This window comes from Neophocaena asiaeorientalis, unplaced genomic scaffold (genome assembly GCF_003031525.2).
Source record: "Neophocaena asiaeorientalis asiaeorientalis breed wild unplaced genomic scaffold, Neophocaena_asiaeorientalis_V1.1 scaffold681, whole genome shotgun sequence".
Lineage (NCBI taxonomy): Eukaryota > Metazoa > Chordata > Mammalia > Artiodactyla > Phocoenidae > Neophocaena > Neophocaena asiaeorientalis.
The window spans coordinates 1,686,824-1,691,093 of NW_020172271.1; the positions used below are offsets into that span (position 1 = coordinate 1,686,824).

The 4,270-nt window shown below is 59.5% G+C and overlaps 1 long non-coding RNA gene across 5 annotated transcripts in view; it reads right to left on the reverse strand.

Annotated features, from left to right (window-relative positions):
- The window catches only part of LOC112411429 (uncharacterized), a 23,794-nt gene that overhangs the window by 5,480 nt on the left and 14,044 nt on the right, over window positions 1-4,270 (reverse strand). For 3 of the 5 annotated variants that reach the window (XR_003005612.1, XR_003005609.1, XR_003005613.1), the window contains 2 exons: window positions 3,388-4,051; window positions 2,888-3,273 (listed from right to left, as the gene is read on the reverse strand). This is a non-coding gene — a long non-coding RNA (uncharacterized LOC112411429). The remainder of the gene's footprint in view (window positions 1-2,887; window positions 3,274-3,387; window positions 4,052-4,270) is intronic. The other 2 variants (XR_003005614.1, XR_003005611.1) reach the window with 2 other exon arrangements.

Consider the following 4,270-nt stretch of genomic DNA (forward strand, 5'->3'; position numbering starts at 1 on the left):
CCCCCGTACCCCACCCCCCAGCATCCCTTGGCTGGCGCGCCCACGAGCTCCCCTTCTCCCTCACAGCTCCCACCCTCCAGACAGCCGGTGGGCCTGGGAGGGGAGGGATGGTAGCTGAGAGAAGGAATCCAGCTTCCTCTGATCTTCTGGAGGCAGAAGCTGAGGCCCAGAGAAGGAAGGGGACTGGTGCAGGGACACTCCCTCAGCTTGGGATGCCTTGCCAAGGTGCTGCTGGGGCACCTTGAACAGCCACAGAGGGGGGACACCGGCCACCTAGAGAGACTTCCCATTTTGCCGTGAACTCTCCTCCTTTCTTCCCTCTCTTTCTAGATTTTCTTTCGCTTTTTCTGTGCCACCTCCCCTCCCCCACCTCCCTCTCCCTAAGACTCAGCCTTGGCCCCTCCAGCTCTGGCGGCCATGCCCCTCCCATCCTCGTCTCTTGCCCCCAGGGCCTGCGGACTGGCTTCAACCCCTTACAGTGCTGGCCACAGTCCTTGGGCCACAGCACACCTCCTGTCTGTTTGGGTGCGTTAGGTAGGGGGCATGCAACCATGGCTGATTTCAATCAGACAACTCACTGCCAAATGAACACATACACACAAAAGCAGAAAGATGCAGCAGTGCGCAGGCAGCCGGGCAGATAGTCCCCAGAGCTGACACCCCTAGACTCAGAGTGGGGGGCCTCCTTCTCCACGGTCATGACTGACAGTGACTCCCCTCCACGCCCCTGCAGGGAGGGCATCATTGGCCCCATATTACTGATGGGACACTGAGGTGCCCACAGGGAGGGTAAAGGACTTTCCCGAGGTGACACAGCTCACAGGGGGAGGACCTGAGATTTGAATCCAGATCTGATTGATTCTGAAATTCAGGTTGTTTCCATCAACATTGGAAACAGGAGCCTTTTCTGAACCCTCCCTCTCCCTGGGCCCTGCTCTCTTTCCTGGGAACAGCTTCCCTGGGGTGCAAGGCTCTGAGTTGCAGCCTGAGGGGCTCAAGTGAAGGGCCAGGGACAGTCAAACGCCTGGAACGTGGACCCAGGAGCTCCCTTTGAAAGGTGGCCTAGACCCAGGAGAGTGGCCTGTGGTGCAGACCCCCTCACTGAGAGGCTTCTTCCCTCCAGCAACCTCTCCCTCCGTCCTCCACTCCCTCCTGCCCTCCATCTGTCTCTTTCCTCTCCATCCCTCTCAGGCCCTGAGCCCCTCAGGACTGTGCCTCAAAGAAACTGCAATTCTGTGCGCAAGATCTGCAGGCCTTGCCCTCCTAGAGCGGAGTCGGACTCAGCAGCGGTGGAGCGACCCGTGAGTGGAGCTCTCTGGAGGCTGTGGGGCGCACTACCCCATTCTGACCACACGATGCCACCCTTGAGCTGCAGATGCGTTCCCCACTCGCGGGCCCGTGGGCAGATGGCAGGGCATGACCTCCTTTGCACTGGGTGGGGTTGGGAGGTCAGGGTGGCACCAGGGGTAGGAGGTCCGGCAGTCACAGGCACTAGTCAGCCTTACAGCCTTTGTCACCACCCTATCATCGCCCACTGATGTTTGTGTCTGGGCGGGGGCTCCGTTGACCTCACACAGCTATAGTAATTGCTCTGGGACCCACACACCCAGCCCTCATTCCTGACACCACCCCCGCCCCAGCCCCCAGTGAACACCAGCCTCATTCGGGATCCTTTAGCACCTCTGAACTCAGCGTGGGCCACACATCAGCTCATGTGTGACTTGCCTCTTGCGGCTTCTGCATGGGGAAGGAAACTTCCAGCTGCCTTGTTTCTTGCAGGCCGTGGCTCTGGTGTGGCCTCTAATGGCTAATGGACCTGGGGAGGCCTGACACTGTGCCCCTCACTGTGGGCTTCCCGGGCACAGCAGCCAGCCAGGGCCAGGTGGGAGGATTCCAGACAAGGAGGGGCAGTTGAGCGAGCCTTTCCTGGATAGAGAGTGTCAAGTTCGGGACCTCCCTTAGCGGTGGAACATGAGACAGGGCTCACTGCAGCCACAGCAGTGGTGTCCAGACACCCAGCAGCTGGCAGGAGGGACAGCGACCCACAGCCACCTGCAGTTGTCACAACCCACCCTTTCCCCCGGGATCCTCCCGGACCAGGGCACGAACCCGTGTCCTCTGCATCGTCAGGCAGACTCTCAACCACTGCGCCACCAGGGAAGCCCCCTGTTTATCTTTATTTCACATTTCTCCATATCATATACGTCCTCCTCTGTCCTTCATCCCAACATTGTTCGCACCTTTGGTAATGTTTCCTTGGGCCTTAAACCAAGCCTTGTATGTGACCTCTGTCCTCTGTTCTGTCCCCTGTCCCCTGGGGGCTGACACCACGTGGGCCTCTCCCAAGGGTGGTCCCTCAGCTCCCTGAGGCCCTGCCCCTCCTCCTCTCCAGCGTGAGAAATCCCTCCTCCTGTCTCTAGAGGTCTCTGTATCCCGAGGCAAGCAGCTCTATTGAATGCTTAACTAAAACAATAAAGGATTGCATTGGAAGGATTTGGGGGTGGTTCATAAGGTGAAGGGGGCAGTTGAAGGTCCAGGCTAGCGGAAGGCAGGCGCCAGACAATTCAGGGGACGCCGGCGGCACGAGCTCACAGTCTTCCCATTGGCACCGCTGCTAATTAATCAGCATCGACGGTTTCGTTCCCCATCTTGTACCCTCCCCACGGGATTCCAATTCCCAGGCCTGTCTTGGGTCTCTTATCCAAGTGGGCAGGGAAAGGCAAGGTGTCTCGAGTGACAGTCCCACCAGGAGTCCCCACAGGGTAGGAGAGGTAATTCCCCAAAAGGAGCCTAGACAGAGGTGGTCTCTAGACAGGACAGAGGGCCGGAGCCCAGCCGCCACACAACAGCTGCCACCTTCAACTGAGCCACTCCTGTTTTTTCGTACCTTGTGGAATCTCCCATAGACTTTGCACACAGGTAAACGATTGAAGGCGTGGTGGAGCACCGATGCACAGAGAGGTTCAGCACTTGCGCTGAGGTCACCAGCAGCTCGATGGGATGGCCAGGTTGACGGCTCCACTCCATGTTGCGGGTTTGGTGTGTGACCCACCTGGAGCCCTCGGGGGCGTCCCCTCTGTAGACAAGGCCTCCCGCAGATACTTTTTGGGGTAAGGGCTTCCTGACTACTGTAGAGAGGAACAGCAAGCCCAGACCGCAAAAAGATCCAAAGGAGCCGGCAGCCCTGCTTGGGCAGAAGGGCAGGAGGGGAAGGCGCATCCCTCCAGGGCTTGGGTTGCGGGAGGCCTTCTGCTAGGGCGATGGAGCCAGGACCTGGGGAGAGGAGAGGAGCAGGGAGCAGAGAGCTGAGCCCCAGGAAGCAGGTGAGCAGCTGGAATCCCAGTAACCCCTCCCTCCACCCACCCAACGTCACAACCTAATTCTTACCTGGTCCGTTTGGTGGGGAGGCCGGCAGGGCTGAGAGGACGGTAGTGCACCCCCAGGCAAAGGGGCCCCCTGTATTCTCTCTGACCTTGGAGGATTTTAGTCTCCTGCTGTGACTGAGGTTCAGTTAGATAGTCTGGCTGGTGTAGGGGTGGTCACTGCAGCATCAGGGTACCCAGGTCCTGCTGGGAACTCTCCCAGAGTCACAAAACGCCAAGAGCCCCAAGAAGAGGATGTTGTTGGATGAGAGCTCTGAGGCCAGACACCTCTGAACTTGCAGGCGTCTGCTGCTGGTCTGCTCTGACAACGCCCTCTGTGTCAGCAGATGAGACTGTTATGGTGAAGTCAGGGGTCAGGTGCCAGCTGGCTTAGCCCGAGAAACCTCCCCTGCTCATGTCAAGTGAGCCGCTTCGCAAAAGTGGCAGCTAAGTCCCCGCATCTCAGTGTCCTTCCCTAATGAGGGGGGTCAGCAGAAGTCCCTGAGCTGGCCTGGCCTAGGTCTTACCTGCCTTACCTGGAGGACGCCCCCCCCGACCCCCAGAGGCCACAGGTGCTGAGGAGTGGAGGGAGTTGTAGCCCGGTCAACATCACAGGTGTGCAGAACGGATGGCTTCGGCCTGCGGTCCGTTGCAGAGCTCAGGGTGGGATGGTTTGGCCCGTGCTTTTCCTGAGTGAGGCGAGGACACATCTGCATCCTGCAGAGAGGGCGGGCCCTCAGGCCGCCCAGACTCCCAACGCGGGCTTGTTGGCAGGGGCCGCCTAGAGACCCTGGCCCTGCTCTGCGGGGTGGTCCAGGGAAGAGATAAGAATGTGGGACCTGTAGCCACGGAGGAGAGCCTGTGCCTCCATGTGGGGGGCCCTGGACCTCACTCACGGCAGCTCAGGA